This window comes from Tachypleus tridentatus, chromosome 8 (genome assembly GCF_004210375.1).
Source record: "Tachypleus tridentatus isolate NWPU-2018 chromosome 8, ASM421037v1, whole genome shotgun sequence".
NCBI classification, from domain to species: domain Eukaryota; kingdom Metazoa; phylum Arthropoda; class Merostomata; order Xiphosura; family Limulidae; genus Tachypleus; species Tachypleus tridentatus.
Genome location: NC_134832.1, coordinates 102,674,487 through 102,697,162, shown reverse-complemented (window position 1 = coordinate 102,697,162; position 22,676 = coordinate 102,674,487). Strand labels below are relative to the sequence as shown.

General features: G+C 33.3%; 1 pseudogene; it reads right to left on the bottom strand.

The window, feature by feature from the left end:
• Window positions 1-6,891: 6,891 nt before the first annotated feature.
• LOC143223973 (adhesion G protein-coupled receptor E3-like) lies at window positions 6,892-8,224 on the bottom strand (annotated as a pseudogene).
• Window positions 8,225-22,676: the final 14,452 nt, after the last annotated feature.

Here is a 22,676-nt window from a genome sequence, read left to right as displayed (position 1 = left end):
AAAATTCTCCTAGAAAGTGAGTGCTTGACATGTTTGACAGCTTGGTAAAGAAACAAAACAGATAGCAGAAAATAAAAGTTATGTTTACTTCAACAAATAAAGCTAAATTAGGGAAAAAGCAACAAGAAAAGAAGTTATCCATAACTCAGTATTGACAAAAATGGAAGGAAAATAATCTACATAAAAAGTGTTAGTCATACTTAATTCAGTAGATTTGTTTGTTTTAACATAAAGCTACACCACTGCCTATACGTGTTTTGCTCACGACAGGTATCAAACATCAATTTATAGCGTTAAAAGCTCTCAGTCTTACCATTGAGTCACCGTTGGAAAGTAGGGGAAACAGATAAGTGAGAATGGCAGTTATAAATAAAAGAAAGGAAAACGATGAATAAAACTGGATCTACCTAGAAGCAAAACAAAGAAAAATGTGTAAGAAAGGAGAGTTGTTTTTTAATTAACCGATAAACATACAGTAGCTGACACAAATGTGAAGTTATTTATAACTTTGAAGGTATGAAGAGAGAATAACAGATATTGTTAAATCTTATAATAGCTCGATAAAAAAGAGTGACAGAACAGAGCAACAGAAATAGAGGAATTATTTGAGAAGGAGGAAGTGAAACTTAGTAAAAATGGCAAATTTCTTATTAAAACAGCAGAAGAGAAGTTTGGTGAAGTGAAACTGTACTCATGACAAAAAAGTATTTATTCCTGATTAATGGTGGAACATTACTGAAATGGTATATTAAATATGAAAAGATATACACACTGTGTTACAACACTGAAATTAACTATCGTTTTTTTCCCCTAATTCGCTTTGTGAAGAAGTGTAGAAACAACTAGTTAAACTGATACTTAATAGCGGTTTACCTATTTGCACCTCGGGCAGAACGACCACCTCTTTTCTTTCGGGTTGATCGTCTCCATAACTATAATCGTCCCTTCGTATTGGAGGAACTCAAACTTGTTCTTCACCAATCTGGTGGTACACCATTCGGACCTGTTTGTTTGTTTGCTTGTTTTGAATTTCGCACAAAGCTACTCGAGGGCTATCTGTGCTAGCCGTCCCTAATTTAGCAGTGTAAGACTAGAGGGAAGGCAGCTAGTCATTACCACCCACCGCCAACTCTTGGGCTACTCTTTTACCAACGAATAGTGAGATTGACTGCCACATTATAATGCCCCCACGGCTGAAAGGGCGAGCATGTTTGCCGCGACGGGGATGCGAACCCGCGACCCTCAGATTACGAGTCGCACGCCTTAACACGTTTGGCCACCATTCGGACCTGATGATGTTTCCTACGAGATGACGTGTAACTTTTCTTCTGCCTCTCTTGCTATTCTTCTTGTTGCTTTCGTTTTTGATCTGATATTTTTCCTGATACTTGGTGTCGAGCTATTGTCCTCCTTTTCTCTAAGCCTTAAAAGGATCCCAAGACTCCTTCTAACTATCGTCCAACTGCTTTGGTTAGCTGTCTATGTAAGGTCTTTATGATGATGGTTAATATTCGTCTTGTTTGGTTCCTTAAATCGAATACCCTCCTCTAGCCCACCCAGTATAGGTTCCGTCGACAGCGCTCCACTGCGGACAACCTGGTTCGACTTGATACGTCATTCAGGGAATCCTTCCTCAAGAGGGAAAATATTATTTTCGTGTTATTTCACCTTGCGAAGACTTACAACACTATGTGGAAGTATAAAATTTTGTGGGACTTTTTTTTATGGGTTACGTTGTCATTTACCCGTATTCATCCATAACTGTACAGGCGATTCCAAGTATGTGTGTATTCGACACTTTCCTGTTCTTTTCCATAGGAACTTGGCGTTCCTCGGGGCTGTCTTGAGTGTCACTCTTTTCAGTATCAAAAATAATGCTACCAATATATAACTTGCTTCTTTTACTGCAAACAGGTTCTATGTCGACGACTTCCACATCTTGTGTCGGCCATCAAACATGAGGTTTCTTGAGCGGCTGCTTTAGAGCGTTTTAAACCTCTTGTTAACGTGGACGACAGAAAATAATTTTACCTTTTCTTTCTCCAAAATCGTCTGTATGCGCTTTGCCGCCAATGGTGTATACACCCTAATTCCGTGATCCGTTTTTGTCATGTTGTTTTTCCCGTTGTCCCTAAGGGAAATTTCTTGGGGCTTGTCTTTGACATTAAGCTGCCTTTCATTCCACATATCAAGCAGCTACGCGTCAACAGTACAAGGGTACTGAACATCCTCCGCATCCTCTCTTCCACCTCTTCAGGAGTAGATCAATGTTCCATGCTTAGGATCTATCAAGTCCTCGTTCGCTCCAAACTAGACTATGAATATCTTGGCTCTGATTCTGCCAGGACCTTGGCCTCGAAGATGCTGTACCTCATTCACTATCCAGGACTTTTGATCTCCACGGATTCTTTCTCCTTTTCTATAGTTCATAATTTGCCAAGTGAGACTCACGAATCTCCCTTCTCCTCCACTGTTTGCAACTTTATTTGCAATATGCCATGAAGATTTGATCTTTACCACAGTTTCCCACCTGGGGTTATGTCTTTCTTCCTCATTTGGCTATGCTATTTTGGAATAGATGGTCTACAAATAATCCCTTTGGCATTCGTATTCAGATGCAGCTGGCTGAGTTGGGTGTGTCACTGGATGACGTTGCTGTCCCTACAGATCAGAACATTCTGCTATGGCTTATTACCGTCCCCATCTGTGACATTTCTTTGAGTCGTCTGAGGAAGGCAGATACCAACGATTGAAAGTACCATATTTATTTCTCCCGAATATCTTACGAACCATTCTTACACTTTGGTTTATATAGATGGTTTGAAATTAGGTGACTTTGTGGGGTCTGCTATGGTTTGTTGTGACTTTGTGGTTTTGTGGTTGCTCACAGGATACCCTCTACTGTTTGTATTCACTGTTGAGTTGTATGCTATTTTTCTTGCCCTGTATCATGTAGAATCTATCCATTACACACATTGTATTATTTGCTTCGATTCTCTTAGCTCTCTACTGGCCCAGTAATCATGTATCTCAAGACGGCTGGTATGGGTATTTAAACGTTTATTAGAATAAAGTAGATAACAAAGTTTCGACCTTTTTAGGTCATCTTCAGGTTAACAGTATTGGTTAATATCCATACCAGCCGTCTTGATATACAATTTTACTTCAAGTGAGTTTCTCGACATTACGAATGGCTCTGTAATTGCTTAGTGTTAATTTTCACCCTGATGTTTTTCGATATTCAACAACAGTTGGCTAATTTTTCTTTATATTCTGTTCATATTCAGTTTTAACACCTGGCCGCGTTCGAATTTGCGGGAATGAGTTTGCTGACACCACGACTAAGTCCATATGCTTTGATGCCGTCACAGATGTGCTTGTCCCATATCTGCACAACGGTTCTGTATTGAAGGCTTGGTTTCGTATTAGTTCGCAGTCGACTTGGGTAAGCAACATGATAACAAGCTTTTACAGATCAAACCTTCTGTTGTTTTTTTCGCTTTCTTGTTTTTGTAAGAATTGAAGGGAAGAATTTATTCTGGTAAGGTTACGCATTCGCCACAGTTTTTTAACTCATGTTTTCTTTTATCTGGGACCGATGCACCAATTTGTAGTATTTGTGACACTCAAGCCATGATAGCCCATGTTTTATGGTTCTGTCAACAGCATCATTTCAAACATGTTTTTCCTACCGGTTTACCCCTGACGTTGGACAGTGTCATTGGCGGTTGTGACTCTGTCCAATTTCCTTGTGTTGTTAACTTTTTATAATCCATTGACTTTTAAAATTCTATTTGAAGCTTTTATCCTATTTTTGGACATTGTTCTATGTTTACCTTTTATAATAATTTCACATTTCAATTGTTTTTGCCGGTTATTTGGTGGAGATAGCTTAGTTGCTTTGCACTAATAAACGCCAAATGAACAATCAAGTAATCTATAATTATTTTATAAAAGTGAAAGTTTTAACCAATTAAACAATAAATTAATGACTTAAAATAATATTTTATTTGTTTTAATTTTTCCTAACATTCAAACTTTACTTCAGAAAACAACAACAAAACATCTGTATGAACTATTTTTACGTAATTAATTGTGGCATTATCGATGTATAATAACAACACAACATCAACATTGATGGTTAGATATTTTTCTTATCGGAGAATTACCAGCTAGAAGTAGATATGATCAAACGTAGGACTGATTAGTTAGACCTCATGAGCTTTAATTTTATGTCGTGGTTTAATCTAGGAATGTCATTGTGTTATGAATAGAAAGAAACATGTCGTTGACATTTATTTTATCTTTGATAAATATATGTAACGTGTCAGCTCGGGAAGTTACAGGTTTTAAATTAGATTTTTGTTGTAGAATATAATTCAACTCTCCTTTTCTGGCTACTTTGTTTTTTCGATTTGTATAAACTTCCAGAGTTATCAGTTGCTGTAGCTTTGAACTTCGAAGATTATTGAGGAAACAATATTAATCAGTATTGTTAGTTCACGATATTTGGATGCATTTCGAGGCTTATTTTGATCTTACCATATACTTGCCATTCATTTATTTAGCGAATTACTGACGGTATATTTATTTGTAAGGAAAAACGCGAAGTCTTCTAATGAAGACATATATGGTTGAGAAAATGAAAAACGTTTTATTTACAACATTTATCAATCGTTTCAGAATATATGCACCTTGAATCGAGACTTTAGTGGCTTTAGTATCACTTACACTGCTAATATTAATACTCATTTGAAAATAGACTATAAGTTATACGGGTATTGATTTAAACTGGCATTTCCTTACAAAACCCTGCAACTCAACAATTCCATCCAGTTATGACTGTGAGTAGAACTGCCTGCACATAGTAAAACCCTATCATTCAACAGTACTATCTTATGGAGAAAACACGGGTAAAAATATGTCACTTAACAACTTCTCCATAATTACAAAGAACTAGACCTACATACATTAAACTTTTCATTAAAGAAAATTTTCTAGTTGCAAAGAGACTTCTCTATACTAATGATCAATAGACGTATTTCGAGTTAAAACTATTTAATCGAGATAATAAAAATAACCACCAATCTCTAGCCTTCAGATGGCTCAGGGATGAGTTTGAAGTCTTAAAACCTTAAAAATCGGTTTTCGATAGCCAAGGCTGGACCAATACAGATAACCCAATAATATATCTTTGTGCTTAGTAACAAACAAACACGTTCTGTAATTAACGTATCCTACATCGTTGACTATAACTAATCTTAATGTTTTTCAGGTTATTCTCTTGTTTAATTCAATATTTGTTCGTGTTAACTTTACATACCAATAACAAGTTAGCAAACAACAACTTATTAGCATAATGAAATGATTTATTTTGAGGAGAAAATACTACATGCTTGGACAGAACATTGATATGCCCTTTTCAGACGTGAAAAGGTAGGTTAATCACTTATCATGTATGATGTTCATACCAGTCACTTTCATTATCTTATACTATCTACTTATTACTATGTTTGTATAACATGTTTCCTCACTCAAGCAATTTTATATACTGCTCACTTCTGAATAATTTCTATGTTTCATTGTTCTCAATACCACCCAAACTTTAGTTTATTTGTATTTATATGTGTTTTAATACTGATAATGGAATAAGTACATTTCGATACTTCACGTGAATAGAATGTTTTTCTTCCTTCGAACAGTGTTTAATTTCACAGAATATCGTTTCTTTAACATAAATGTCAACACACAGTCATGTTGTGACACAATTTTATTAAATGCTTTCATCTCTGAAAACATTATAACTGATTTATAAATCATAATTATATCGAAAAGTTATTTGTACAATACACATATTTAAAATACACATTTATCCCACAGAATAATTTTTAATACTTCACAGTAAATATTTCTGTGTGAAACAATGACAATATTAATAAACGTACGTTTATTTTGTTACTGACTTGTCAGTTATTACCGGTACGTTCAAAATATAAGTTTGGCATACATATTGTAAAGTATAGCTAGACATAATCGTTTGATTTGATGAATAATCTAATTCTACTCGTTACTTTAAATATAACAGGAAAATAGAAACAAGTAAAACTTACTATATTAACAATGAATCTTATCACGCACAACATTATGACGGATAAATATTACAACAAACATTGGTCATAATACAAAGCATATGGTTACAGAACATAGTAGGGGATCATACATAAAACGTAAATATATGATAACGTGTCTTACTACAACAATGAAAAGAGTGATATACTGTAGTTTAAGATAATGTAAGCATTGGGATCATGCAATGAAAGTGACATAGGTGATGAATCATGTTATGAATAAGACGCATATGTTGGGTAAAATAATAAAGCAATGAAGATAATTAAGTGACGGATCATTGAGTTTACACATTACAAGTGAACAGTAATACAGTAAAAATTATATACGTGTCATACAACAATAATATGAATGTTATGGTTCCTACAGTGATAACAAAGCATGTTATAGCTCATACAAAGAAACTAACGAAATTAATTATACAACAAAGATTTGGTTAATGGAGATAATTTTGAGATGCCAATCAATTTAAGAAATATTGGCAAAAATTCAAGAATTTTCCAAGTAGTGCTACTAGGAGAGCAATAGAATTAAACACAAGATGAAATTAGGTATGGAGATAAAATATGCACGCCACAGTTTTCTCCGATAAATGTAGTTATATGCAAACATAAACTGCTTGTTTATAGAGGATTTAAAATAAATACCCTATGTCTCCGAGTAGAATACTAGTAAAGGACAAGTATATGACAGGATAATTATAAAATACAAACATATCTATTTGGTTCATTTAAGAAAACTTTAAATTTTGTTTGTTATACTATATCAGGTGATGGGGTCCAAGTCAACTGAGTCAAGCTGGTGGAATGAGAAACTTCTGATGTTCCATAACCCACCTTCTTCGTTACGATTTTCCTTCAGAGACTTGCTGTAGAGCCGAAAAACGTCTGAATTACAGCTGTACGCTATGGCCACGAAGAACCCTTGAAGAGAAGCCAGAACAGAAAAGGTAAACCACAAGGAGAAGATGCCAGCAACTTGTGCTAAAAGACAACACAACCACGTGGCTATCTGGAATAATACGAGTTTCAAATAAAGGAACAGCTGAAGATAACGGCGATGCTTCATTTTTTCAGATGTACGGCGGTTCATCTGTATGCTAGCAGTGTAACGGATAACGATAGCCGAGTGGACAAAGTATATCAGGTCAGCTCCGGCTAGTACAGCAGCTGGGAGTTCGAGGGTATAGAGCAGAGTATTGTAATCTACGAACCAACAAGTTGGAACGACAAACTGGTGGTTTTCAACTTTATCGTTGGAGGAGAGCAGAGCTGCCAAACAGGTTAGGGCTCCAGGTAATCCCAGGCGAAGAGAACGCGCTTGAAGAGAGATTTTCGACTCTCGGTTAGAGGTGAAACTTGTAAATTGACGTTGTCACGGAAGGTCCGAAACATGTCTCTGGCCATGACAGCTAACCAACAGTGTACGGACAGCCACATGTAGTGTAACAAAAATGCCAAGGTCGTACACAGTCCGTTGTCATCCACCTTCTCTACGCTGATGACGGACAACAGGTGAGACAAAAAAAGAGCCGTTAATAGGTTCAACAAAGATGTACCACTCATCGTGCGGAGATCAGAAAATAGAGTGTAAGTTATAAACGCCAGTACTACTCCGACAATTGACAGGCTTGTTCCGATCACCGTTAGGAGAGAGAGGAGGCTCTGAGTTCCAGCCTCCCAGCCTTCATCACCACCAAAGTCGCCCGTCCGGTTTACTGACTTCCTGGGAAAATTTGTAGCCGGACTGTTAACGGTGTGTAGACTGACTGAGAAAACGTCTGCCATCTCAGTGATCTTAGAAACTCGTCTCTTTTTACAGAAAATCGTTTTAAAAAACTAGTGTTTCTCTTATGCAGAGTTTCATGATTAAAAACTAATAAATATATTGTGTAATATGCAGTATTATATTTTTATTCCTCAAACTTGTGAACTTTCACGAACCTGCTGCTGACTAAATTCAAGTTGTAAAGAAAGTTTCAAACACAACCAAGCTACCACGGTTACGCATAACATGAGAACAACTGACTTATCAGAATGGCAGCATTCGTCGTTGAGATAATTCGTCTTCGTTTGTAATTCACTGAAATGATCGCACACAGTCAGTATTGGAGCTTTTATAGCACGAGTTTCTTGCACATGTATTGCAGCGCCCTCATCTGGAAATAAATACATTTAGACACATAAAGTTTGGTATTAGTGTTAGTCGAGCAATGAACAATACAAAAAAATATTATGTATAAGTCATAGCTTTTTTTTTACATTTTTACAAGTTGTAAAAATGTAAAATAAGCTATGACAAATCACTAAGATGTTATAACTTTATGTTATGTTGATAACTGTGGTTGACATCCACGTGTACATACGTAACATGGCAATTAACGTCGATATTCTTGGTGTGCCTGGTATAAGCGACGCGTCTTAGAGATTGACTATTGTCGTTGAATGACTACTCTATCACTAATGAGTGACCGACACACAGCAAGTGTTTGTGAGGATGGAATATTTGTGCAGATGCTCACAGTATTTGGAAATAAACTTTTCCACTGCACGGTAAGAATGCAAACGGAACGTTATCAACATAAGACCTGAGCCAGCTTTGTCTAGGGGGAAGAGAGAAAGGATGGCAGATCAAATAGTTCAAAGGAAACGGTAAAACGAGCTAATACAAAAAGTTGTATAGACATGAGTAAATGCAGTTAAAGCATTTTGTAAACCATCTACTTTTCCTGGTTTCATTAAGGTTTATTTATTTTGAATTTTGTGCAAAGCTACACGAGTGCTATCTGCGCTGTTTCCTTAAGAAGAAATTCACTCATGTATGCCAGTGTTCACCTGTATAGAAACTTATTAAAAGCAAAAAATTAAAGGTCGTAATAGCAAGTGACTAGTATACAATATGGTTTGTTCGTACCTTTTCTGTTCTATAAACATCTATGTTGACTCTTACACCTTTTAAAAAGGACCAATCAAGCCTCACTTGCGTCTTTTAACATTACTTTTATCCATGAATGAATTCTGCTGCTATACCGCGGTACTCGGTAATAGGATTTATTTTAATGCCAGTATTCAGTATCGAGACTTATTAGATCTATTTTCTTGTCTCACCTACATTTCTTACATTGCGCTGTCAGCAAGCAAGCACATCATGACTTACAGAATCTAAACAATTCTTAAATATCATTCAAGTGAACAAATAAATGACCTGAAGACATTTGTTCATGTTGGTAGCAAGATCGTGAGGAAGAGAAGTTAGTTATTGGTTTCGACTTCAACAATTATTAAACTAATAGGGTAGTCTTGTCTGACTGTGGGATTGTTATGGTCGGTCAGTAACTATAAATATATCTAAGTGACACCTTTTATTAGTTGATGCTTTTTTTATTAGTACCCATTCCTGATATTAATATCTGTAATACCTTTTTATTTTTCAGTAGAATGAAAAGCAAAGAAAGGGACATCTAAGTTAAGCTTACAGTTATGAATTTTTTAAATTTAGTTACATACTACGATATATCTGTATCTCTTCAATTATTAAAACAATGGTTGTATGTATTTTCTTTCTCTTAATAAACTATGTCATAAAATACGTAGATAAGTAAAATCCTTTGTTGTATGCACGTATGAGTCGTAGCACTTTTGTTTAGAGTTCTACTCATCTTGATACCGTAAAGTTTCTGAGAATGTCTGCCTACTTGATATTTCGTTTCATGAGTTATATAAAATTTCTGAGATTTATTTTTGCTGTTTCGCGATTTAACGTGCATTATCACAGATGGGATGTTTGTTGGTTTAACTGTCTATCTTTGATATATATGCATATCTACATTTCTTATTAAAATACTTGTGAGCTAGACCACCAGGAGATCGATCTTGGCTCGACATGCCGGTAAGTAAGTGCTCAACTGGTTATACATGCAGAGAAAATATAAATATAGTTTTTCTACTTTAATTCGAAAGGTAATGTTTATGTGATTTCTTAATTTGTGAGCTTAAAATGTTTGGTTTTCAGGAAGATTAGAAATTTATGAATATAAAGTTAGTAGTAAGTTTGAAAAGCCATTTTATCAGTTTGTGTTATCTTCCTAACACCTAGCACAACAACAAAAAAGACAATTGATTTATTGAAGACTTCTGTTTACTTTAGTTTTTTTTTTCCTGACATTGTTTGGATTAGCAACTCTTGCCTCCAGCTGTGTCTTCCAGACACATACCCATCCAATAAATATTTTGGGAACAAAACATTTCGAAACATGTGCAATGATTTATATTTAGTAGTTTTTCACTTAGGAGAAAAACTAATTGTAATCTTATAAGAACTGAGATGATGTCAAAGAATTAAATAATTCGAATAGCTTAATAATCATTAATAAAATTTTGGTTCAAATATTTGTGGGAAATATTAATAAAGTAATCTTAGAGACAAAATGTTGCACTGAAATACGTCTATTATTATTATTCCACAAATAATCGTTTCAAAACGTTATATGTGTTTATCGATTAAGTGATTATCTCTTAAAAAAAGAAGACAGTAACCTTTAAGTTATACTCTGTTCATGTTCACGTTAGAAAATAAGTTACATTAAAATAATATGTTACTGATAATGGAACTTCAAAATATTTCTAATGAGCATTTTTAGTTCAAAAAGCATCTTTCTTTTCGGAGCTTTCTTTATTGGTATTTTTTCGCATCCAAAAAACATTGGTTTGTAGTCCACTTGGGAAAATAGAAAAACAGCATAGGTTTTTCAAGGGGAAAGTTAAAGCGACAGATTAAGTCACTGCAGAATTTTCAGGTTTTAAACAGGTTCAAATGGCATAATCACACAATAATGTTAATATATGTTTTGTTATTATGAGCTGAAATACTATACTTACTTATTTTCAGTTAGCATCAACACATTTTAAATTTTGTTTGTCACTTAATACGTTATGTGAACTGTGACTACCAAGGGTTATTAAAGTCCGATTAATAGTGTTTAATGCCTCAAGTTTACAACTGAGTCATTGGGGAGTGAGTAGAAGGTTTGTGCTAAAACTCTTTGGTATATCTTTTTTCTCGACAATGACATTCATTATTTATTTATTCAGTGATTCCAGCCCCCGTTAGTACAGCGCTAAGTCTACAGATTTGCAACACTGCCATAAGAACACCCACATACAGTGATTTCACTGTTTTTTTAAATATATGTTCTGAAGTTTTGAGCGTGATGGTTTTTTTTATATTACCTTTTAACCAGTCATGTTTCTTCTACTGTATAAGACATGTTAATGTTAAAGTAAGTGTTTTTATTGCTGTGAACCACTTTTTGTGTTTGTTATCTCCAAATTTAAAGATATTATAAATATTTGTTTTCCTGTCTATGTCAATAGTGTTCTGCGAATACATCTGTGCCTTATATGAAGAAATAATAACACAAATTCTAATATCATTGTATCTATTTATTATTCTTGAGAAAATTGTTTTGCAGGTTATGTATGCTTTTAATCCTCATAATATAATATTTAGAAACAAATAACTCCACGTAAAACTCGTGTCTTTTATAAACTAGATTCTGAAAAATAAATTATAATAAAATTAATAACTTCTTATTATTTCGTCCTTACCGGTTTTAAAACATTGTAGCATTTTGAAACTAACTTTTGAACTTTGATTTACATTGTCTTTTGGGGTTTAGTAAGCTCTTATACACTTGAGATGCGTGTTTTGGCTTGCATTTAATCTCTTCCATGCTTTAAATATTTACGCTGCCAGTCATTACTTTAAATTGTACTTTAGGCATTTTATTTCATTAAATATGAAGTTCTTGTTTCGTCTTCTTATACAATTATGATCGAGATGAACTTTTATGCATGTTTTTGTTATGTACACTTGTGTGTGTATTAAATAAAAATGGATTATGTACTTCAATTGTGACAAATGAATAATGGTCGTTAAAGCTTCAAATACCTTTCAGTAATTATTCAAAATAATGTGTAAATAAGTTTCAAATTAAGCACATTTACAATTATGACAGAAAGTGTTCGTACCCCATCGTCATGAGTAGTTTTATCCTCATAACTTAAAAAGTATCACGATTAGGACAATAAAAGTATACAATATTATAAATATTATACTAACACACACCTACATACATTTTTTATGTAAATTGAATGACAAATAAACTGTTTATAAACAAATAACCAAACATAGAAGAGCAGAAAGTGTTAGTGCGTCTACTTTAATGGTCAGTTGTGCAGCCTTTTAGGTGAATTACTTGCCGTAATCTCTCCTCATAGCCCTCCATGATCGTTTGACAGTACTCGACTGGTATTTTCTTCCATTCTGCTTTAAATAAGGCTTCCAAGTCTTGCAAATTTTTCGGATAACGCTGATGAACCCTGGTCTTCAACTCATGCCAAACGTTTTCAATTGGGTTGAGATCGGGTAACTGTGATGGCTACTCCAGAACGCTTATGTGGTTCCTTTGCAACCAGGATTGCACATATTTCGATTTGTGCTTAGGGTCATTGTCGTGCTGGAAGATCCAACGACGCCCAAGCTGCAAGTTCCGAGCATCATTCTTGATATAAGTGCCTAATATATCAACGTACTCTTCTTTTTTCATGATTTCGTTGACGCGGTGAAGGCTGCCTACACCAGAAGAGCTGAAGGAACCCCATAGCATGATCGAGCCACCTTCCTGTTTAACTGTACAGACGGTGTTCTTTAGAAGATTTCGTTCTCCCTTCTTACGGAAAATATAGCGAACATCATTGTGGCCGAAAAATTCGATTTTAGTCTCGTCTGACCAAAGAATACTTTTCCAATAGGTAAAGGATTTATCTACATGCTTTCTTGCATACCTCAATCGTGCTTATAAATGAACAGGCTTTAAATTTGGTGTTCTACGAGGACGGCATGCTTTGAACCCAGAAGAGCGTAACATGTTCGTAACTGTGGAGATACTTACTTCAACCCTAGTTTCTCTTATCAGTTTCTGTATGTCATTACGTGTTAAACGAGGGTCACTACAATATAACTTCTCTGAGAACCTTCCTCTTGGTTCTCTCTGGAATTTGGTTGGGCGTCCGGAACGAGGAGGTTAGCAGTTGATTCTGTAAGCTTAAACTTGGCAATTATGCTTTAAACAGTAGATTTCGGCACATTAAGTTGTGTAGCAATACCGGAAAGAGAAACACGAGAATTATTTTACAATAATTCGGATTTTTAAATCACTGGACAATTGTTTCCTGTTCGCCATGATGACCAAGCAGATAATGACGGAGACGGCGCTAAATTGCTGGAAGTACATTTTTTGCTGGCTAAATTCCAATAATTATGAACTCAGTGTCTAGTTCTGGAATGGTATAATGTAGTTTATTCGCCAAACTAAACAAAATGTTTACGGGAATATCAGTTTTCACACGTTCTGAAGTGTACGAACACTTTCTGATCCTCCTATTTTTGTTCATAAACAGTTTATTTGTCGTTTAATTTACATAAAAATGTATGTAGATGTGTGTTAATATAATATTTATAATATTTCTAAGTCTATTAACCTAATCATGATATTTTTTACGTTATGAGCAAAAAACCACTTGGGACGCAGGGGTACGAACACTTTCTGTCATAACTGTACTATTCTGTAAGCTGTAAAACAACTTGAGACTGTTTGTGCAAAATAATCGCAATGAAGTATGTATACATTTACATACATACACAAACACTCATTGTACCAGATATGTAAGAGCTAAGATGAAACATTAGTGTTACTATTAAAATATACAATAATAAGGACCGTTGTTGGTAGAACACCAAAAATATTTTTCTTGAATACTGTTGGTTCATTAGAGTACAAACAATTTTTTGCTTTATATATATTCACAGTATTACTGTATACCAAGTATTGTATATATTTAAATATGGAGTAAGTAGGTTAGCTTAATTCTTTGATACATGTCTTTTACGCTTGTTTTGTCTCGTCAATATCGGTTTTCAATTGAGTTTAATTACAGTAAGGAAGCCATTCTCATAAAGGATCTTAAACCTCCCCTTAAAAAAACGAAAAATGTAAAAAAACCTCTCGTGAAGTTAAAAGGCCTTGATCTTGCCTTGAAAAAATAAAATAAAAGAGAAACTCACAAATTCGAACTGCATAAAATGCAATATTATCATTCATAAGTTCTACTATTTCGACTCGTAAATCACATTACTGCGAAAACTTTTTACAAACTTTTATAATACTTTTCAGTCGGACATATACTAATGATTTAAATTTCATGTTATTGAATATATAAGCAAACTATTCAGTTGGAAACTTTATTAACACTGTGAGTTTTGAAATACTCTAGCTATTTCTGATAAAGACTAGATAGAAATTCATTTAATTTCTGTAAGATTTATTTTATTTCTCTAAGAAATTTCGCTTATTCTTCAAGTTTACAAGGAAAGAACCATTCACATAGTGTATTTTCAAACGAGGTAAAATGCATGATTAGTGTTTTTCATGATAAAGCAAGAAAAAGTACTTAGTAAGCACACTTCCAGATACAAGGAGGCCTCTGACTTCGTTTTCCATGTCGAAGCAGTCTTGATAGTTCTTTGTACGTATGTATGCCCTTCTTTTTCGTAATATTAATCTTTATTTTCTATCAGTTATACTTCCGAAATCTATAAAATATTTTATAAAAAAAACTTGTAACATATTTGGGATTTCAAGTTCCTTATAACTGCATTTATATTACCTTATTACTTCTGAACTGACATAAATAATTCTTTTTAAATCATTTTTATAGAAATTTATCGTTCACGTATATGTGTTTCTTATAGCAAAGCCACATCGGGCTATCTGCTCTGTCCACCGAGGGTATCGAACCCCTAATTTTAGCGTTGAAACTTCAAACATTTACCGCTGTTCCAGCGGGGGACTATAATTCACTTTGCCAGAATGTTCAGTTACGAAGATGCGCATAGAAGACACAAGTGGACTCGTACCATTGTGCCCAAAATATACAAAAAAATGTTTAACGAGCGTCCACAAGCATGATTTTACTCGTCACTTGGTTAGTTTTGTTAAGAGTAAAAGATAAGAACAAGACTGTGATGTTGCTAGCAAGTGGATGTCATGTTTTACAGTCTTGAGGAATTAAGTCACACTCGGTAGCTTATCTTTGTTGTTTAATATTTTATATGTGAAAAGTAATAAAAAGGCAGTAAAAATTCGAAAAGAATTACAGGAACAGTTCTGTAAACGAGAAATATGGTTGTTAATATTACAGTAGAAACTACTACAATGTAAATAAACGTACTGTACAAAAATAATATAAAACATTAATGATGTCAGCATCCTAGAGTGCAAACATACATTAAGTGTGCGAATTTTTTATAAATAAACTCATTTTACGACTGTCCGAGATAGGCCTAAAACTAAAAATATGCTTATTGCCAGAATATTTTAACAAGAGCTTTCAAATATATATATATATATTTATACAAACGGCAAGTCATATAATATCAACATTTCAATATCATAATTTTTCAGCTAAGAGGAAATAGCGTTGAATTATTTTCGTCTTGTTTGTTGTTAATTTAAATTTCAAAGGTAGAAACTGCTTTGGATTAAAAAAAAAAAAAGGATTCTAAGGAGTCATTGTTTGAGAAGAGTATCCGCCGAAACGTTTATCAGAACTACAGCTTAATATAGGTTTCCTGGTTAAATATTTATTCTTTTTCTGGAATTTTCTTTAGAATTATTATATTGTAATGAGAACTCAAACACCATTTTCTGAATTATGCTAATCCGTTTTCTAGGATTGTTTTTATGAGCACAAACTGCTATGGTTGTGTTGTAATACATGTTACAGTTCGAGAGCTTAAACATCTGGCTCGGCATGGCCAGGTGGTTAAGGCACTCGACTCGTAATCTGAGGGTCGGGGGTTCGAATTCCTGTCGCACCAAAAATGCTGCCCCTTCAGCGGTTGGAACGTTATAACGTGATGGTCAATCCCACTATTCATTGGTAAAAGAGTAGCCCAAGAATTGGCGGTGGGTGCTGATGACTAGCTGCCTTTCCTCTAGTCTTACACTGCTAATTTAGGGACAACTAACGCAGATAATTCTCGTGTAGCTTTGCGCGAAATTCAAACCAAACCAAACTAAACAACCATGTTGTGAGTAATCAATTCTCCTGGGACGCCTAAAACTTCAAGTCTCAGTGGCCTGCTGATAAGCGCGAAACAGGTGATTATTTTTTTTAAAGTTAAATAATCTATAATTAATGAAAGTTTGCTTGAACTCTTTAGCTGGAATAATGTATAACACACACACACATATATATTGTTGTTTCACCTGTTTAACTATGTTAATGTACAAGATAAACAAACATTGCTCACACACCTGGCTTGCAACATAACAGGCAAACTAACACATGTTGATTCATCTAGTGATTATAATTATCTAAGAGACAGCGTCTATTGACTCAGAAGTCTAATGAAAACCGCCCATGAGAAATACACATGTAAATTAGTTTTCTAAGTTAAAATAGTTCCTAATGTACTGCAACTAGTCACCTACTCTTTTGATCGCAGTTAACTATATATAAAGAAGACTTATCTATCTAACTAAAACAGTTTATTGAACGTTGGATCAGATGTTTTTTAGAGATTAGATTGTGAGGGACGTCAGAAATCAGTGTTTCATGTTAGTTGTGTTAGCTACTTATTGTTTAATGTTTCAGATCGCCTCGGGTTAAGGCGTTCGACTCGTAATTTAAGGGTCGCGGATTCGAATCCCCTTCGCACCAAACATGCTCGTCCTTTCAGCCATGGGGGAGTTATCATGTGAAGGTAGGTTAATCCTACTATTCGTTGGTAAAAGAGTAGCCCAAGAGTTGGCAATGAGTGATGATGACTAGCTGCTTGCCCTCTAGTTTTTACGCTATTAAATTAGGTACAGCTAGCGCAGATAACCCTTGTGTGGCTTTGCGCGAAATTCAAAACAAACAAATGTTTCAGATCTGTTGATGTAACTAAAATGAAATATAAATGGCTCAAAAAGTGACCTACTTCAAGACATTGATTTCTGCTTAAATAAACCGAGTGAGAATCATCTAAAAGTAATTTGGTCTCGTTGTAGACGTAAAGCTAATGCAAAGTTGAAATATATTTCTTCGACTCTAGCTATTTGTGCCACAGTTCTATACAGGAAGGATACCAGTTAAAACTTAAATGCGCGACAGGAGGAACACTATTTTTTAAAAGCAGTATTTTATGTAAAGTTTAGATTGAATTTTAAATGTACTGAAAAATAAGACTGTTTAGTTGTTTATTTCTGAAGGATGTACTTGTATATAGGCGTTTTTGTCTGACCGAATAGTGGTATTTGACAATTATATTTATAACACACCCGACAAGGCCAGTGTGCGAATAGCTTTGTTTCAACACTAAGCTACTACACATGAATCTATGTTTCATGTACTTTTATCAGATCATGCCTGACATTTACATCCTTTACTGCTTTCTTGATTAAAATAAAATCCACATTGCTACAGAGTAGAAAAGGAAACAGGAAATTTTATCAATAATTTACTATAGTAGCAGCGGGTTTCACATGCTAATTTTTTGACAGTAAATCTGATATATATATGCAGCTTTTTAATATTTATATCATTATTTTACTTTTATTTCGATACAGGTTTTGAGTTTTTGGCCAGAACTTTCCACAGTCTGAAAACCGCAGTGTTAGTTTCACGGTAGACTGATTCACTGAGCAACATATGTGGTCACTTCCAGTTGAATAACAAAGAATTACACGAAAGGAATATAATTATATTTTCTCACTGTTGTTATGTTCTGAGGATTGTGTTTTTTCATTAAGGGTATGTAGGTTATTTGTCACAGGTTAATTCACTTGTAAATCTACATGCCATTTAGTTTACTTACATTATCCTAAACTTAAAAATGCTTCTTCTCTTTATAGTTTTAGCCATCTATTCTTCAGTTTCGTACTTAAATTTACACTATAACATTTTGTAATTTAACTTTAAATTCTTACTTCAGTTGCTCAGTAAATCTTAAAGTGTCAAAATATTTTATACATAGACATCCATAAATAATTCAGTTGTTAAAAAATAAATGCTATTATTTCAAAATAAAACGAACATGTCTTTGTTTTGTAAAGTCACTCGTATAACGTATGATAAGATAGTTTGAGATTTAATTTAAAAATAATGTCAAAAACTGCTCTGTATAGAAATATACTTAATTGACGAGTTTTTAGGTTACATCAATTAATAGTTGGAGTAAATAAAGTCCTGTTTTAATAGAAGTTAAATACACCAGCCTTTTCATGATATATATATAACCAAAAACACAATGTTTCGACATATTTTTTGTCAAGTGTTACAAGTCTTAGAAAAAAAATCACCCCAATCTGTCTTCATATTTTATTTTTATGATGTTCTGTTTTTTGCGCTTCAAATGTGGTACTTGTTATAGTATAATACTGTAAGAACTATACTTCTTAGCGGTGAATAAACTTCAATGGAAGTACGGAATATGGAAGTTATCAAATGTTAGAAACTAGACAAACTCTCAGACAAACGGCAACATTTTAGTGATTCAGTATGACTTATGGTAGAAAAATTATGATTTCCGCAACAGGCACCTGTCTGTAGACAAGACTATTTCAACAAAGTGGTAGGAAGCCAGGTATGCCAGAAATGAATGTTTTATGCACAACATAATGGTTAGAAATTACTAATCTATTATTCCTAAACTCATTATGAATTTCAGGAGGAAAAACTGAATAATTATTTTAAGAAAAGGAAAAAAAATTTATCAGTTCGTCGTAGAGTAAGGATGCTCACTAACCTGAATGATTTCTTCAAGCAACAATTCATAGTTTGCTCACAATTAGTTTGGGATGAGGATTTAGAGTCAACTGCTATCCTAAGAGCTCTTCCACGTGTGTGTTTTTAATCGTTGTATTAATGTGTCTTTTCAAAAACGGCTGTGATATATGTCTAACCTCGTGATATTGGATTTTCAAGTGGTTGGGAATTTCACCGTAAACAAGTTATGCAGATGATAGAAATGCCACCGTGGTGAAACGCGACTTGCATCAGCAGCAATACGTCTTGTATCAGCGTATGCAGATCTTATCTATAAATGTGGTTAATCCTTAGTAAATTAATATGTATGTACGACGTCTCTCACGCTCAAAAATGCCACTTGCCGATGCATTAAGGTGGTATTGGACTCAGCTGTACAATCATTCGATGGTACAGTCTTACCATTATATTATTTTAAAGAAGTACAATGTTTGTTGTCATGCAGCCAGGATTATGATGTATTATCTTAAATACGAAATTGTAAATGTCGTGAATTGGTAAGAAAGTAATTATTTAAATGTCTAGAACTTTTATAGAACGTTCTGGAATACTGTGCATGTTGAATACTTAATTCATCATGCAACTTTAGAAAACTTGACGATGTAAAGCTGAAGACTGGATTAGGATCATTTATAACTCGTTTTCAGCTAATCAGAAGGTATAAATAAAATATTTAGGTAAATTATCAATGTTAGGGTTAACTCGGAGTATTTTTACTTGACGTTCAAAGAAGTTGAATCTGTTAGACCCAAGCCTTGATCTTTTTCAATATCAAGCTGCTATATTTTTCTGGTTGCTTTTAAGATGTATATTTATAACGAAATTGGTTCGATAAATTTACTGGTGTAACCAGAATATCTCCTACTTGGTTGAGAAATGTTTTAACTACAGAAATTAATTACTGAAAATATCGGAGCAGTTTACTGTTTTCTGATTTTAGCAATTCAACATAAGTTTCAACTCGTGTAAATCAGAACAACAAACCAACGCAGGTTTATTTTGGACACAAACACATATGTTTTTGTTTTCTAACACCGGTATAAAAATTATGCTTGTGAAGAAAAGCAGATTACATTATCATTGAAATCCTGTCGGAATAGTTTTTTATTTGTTATAATATCCAAAGGAAAAGAATCAACTGATTAGTGATAACATCATATTCTAACAGTATTCCATATGTTTGTTGTCTATATTATACTAGATTAGATGAAATATCCCTCACTGCATAAATACTAAACATATGGTCTTGTATTTTTGTCATTATTCCACGGGCGTATGAAAATAATATGTTAGATTAAATCAGACAAAAAGCGTTATATTCTTGTTATTTTCCTGAAAGTTTAGTGTTTTTGCTATTGCTTACATACGTTAGTAACAAAATAACATTTATTATGTTCTCATCTCTTTTAATTTAGTTACTAATTCTTTATTAAATCTTGTATATTAGTTATATAAAACAAATCTTTGCATTTACTTAAACTAATATGTTGAGATGTAAAGCCATATGTTGAGTGTAAACCCATTAATGCTATTCGTACTTTTTTTCGTAGGTATTTTAGACTGGGGTCTTAATGATGAATTAATAATGTGTTTTATCTTCATTAAGTTTGATAAGCGTTGTAAATTTGTAAACAGGATTCATAAAGTTTTCTAATGTTCAATATAATAATAATAATAATAATAATAATAATAAATTTATTAAGCAATAAATTAGACACAAAAAATCAAATATCAATATAAAACCATCAACAAAGAGTTAACTCGTCCTGTGATGGTTAAACACATAATAATGTAAAATCAAAACTTACAAAATCAATATAAAGTTCCCAGAATATTATCATCAGTATTTAAGATCCATTGTTTTAAGTATTTCTTTTGATTAACACGATTAATAGAAGATCTTATACTATAAGGAATAAAATTATGAATACGAGGTGCCAAATAAAGATATTGATGAAGTGTAACTGTTTTACGTGGTGTGGGTACATTAATTGGAAAAAAAGATTGAAGTCGTGTAAAATATGAAGTGACTTTAAAAGGCCTATTAAAAGAAACATGCAATGTAGATAAAGCTAAAAAATATAAATAAAGTTTATCATATGAAAGAGGGGAGTTAAATTTACTGAAATCGGTATCAAGCCTATGAGTAAAATAAGAGAAAACACTTTTGCAACTTGTGAATAGGAATTAAAAAGTCTTATATGTGCCACCCCAAATTGAAATACAATATTGTAAGAAAGATTGAAAGAGAGCATAATATACACTTAACAAAATATGATAAGGAGCACAATGACTAAGTTCAAAATTAGCATAGAACTATATTTTAATTTATTAACTAAAGAATTAATATGAAATTGCCAATTTAATTTTCGATCTAAAATAATTCCTAAATATTTAACAGAGGAAACTTGAGTCAATTTGGGACACTTACAATTAGGGTAAGTATAACAATCACTAGAATGATAAAAAATAGAAGGAAAAGCTGGAATGACACCATAAAGGTTAAACTGAAGAAGAAAAGATTTAGATATATTTAAGGATAAGTCATTACAGAAAAGCCAATTTTAATTTTATTAAGATCACTAGAAATAATGGCTTCATTAATTAGATTTGGCTTACTATAAACAACAGCAATATCATCGGCATAGGCTTGGATATCTCCAAAACTGTTGGTAAAGAATATCATTTATATAAATGAGAAATAATAAAGGGCCCAGAACAGAACCTTGTGGTACTCCAACATTAATTGTAAGCCAATCACTATAATTATTATGGATACAAACTGATTGCTTTCTATTGTGAAAGTAAGAAAAACCAATCAAAACAATGCCTCTAAAACCATAATAAGATAATTTATTTAACAATATTTTATGATTAACAGAATCAAAAGCTTTGGCTAAGTCAAGAAAAACAGCAATTGGATGAAGATCAGAATCCAAAGCTTCTGTAATACTTCCCACAAGTTTAGCAACAGCAACCTCCGTTCCAAGCCCAGGCCGAAAGCCAAATTGAGAAAGAGACAAAACTGAATGTCTATCAAGAAATGATAAAATTCTAATCTTCATAGATTTTCAAATAGTTTAGAGAAATGTATTAATAAGGAAATAGGTCTATAATTCGTAAAATCAGAAATATTACCAGATTTATAAATAGGAATGACCAATGATAACTTTAAAGCATTAGGAAACTTCCCTTGAGTAAAAGATAAATTAATTAAAAAAGTCAAAATTGGTGCAAAAAGATTAGCATTAGCTTTCAAAATCTTAACCGAAACACCATCTACACCATTAGAAGCTGAATTTGATAAGGAGAAAATATTATTCATAGTTTCAGATACAGTAACAGGATATAGGTAACAAGAAGAAGAAGGAGCAGGAGGCATGCCCTGAGAACAAAATTTAGGATTGGAGCAAGTAGATTTAGCAACATTAACAAAAAATAATTCAAATCAGATAAATCAGTAGTACCAAAATTACAAAATTTCTTATTTTTTTTTAACATCAATAATAGAGTTAACAATATTCCAATTCTGTTTAATAGTTTTAGCATTCTTAAACAGGTTATGATAATAAGTCCATTTAGTCTTACGGGTCAAGCTAACAACATAATTCCTTAAACACTTAAATCTAATCTTTAGATAAATATCATCAGGAAATTGATGTACTTTCTTTTTTAACT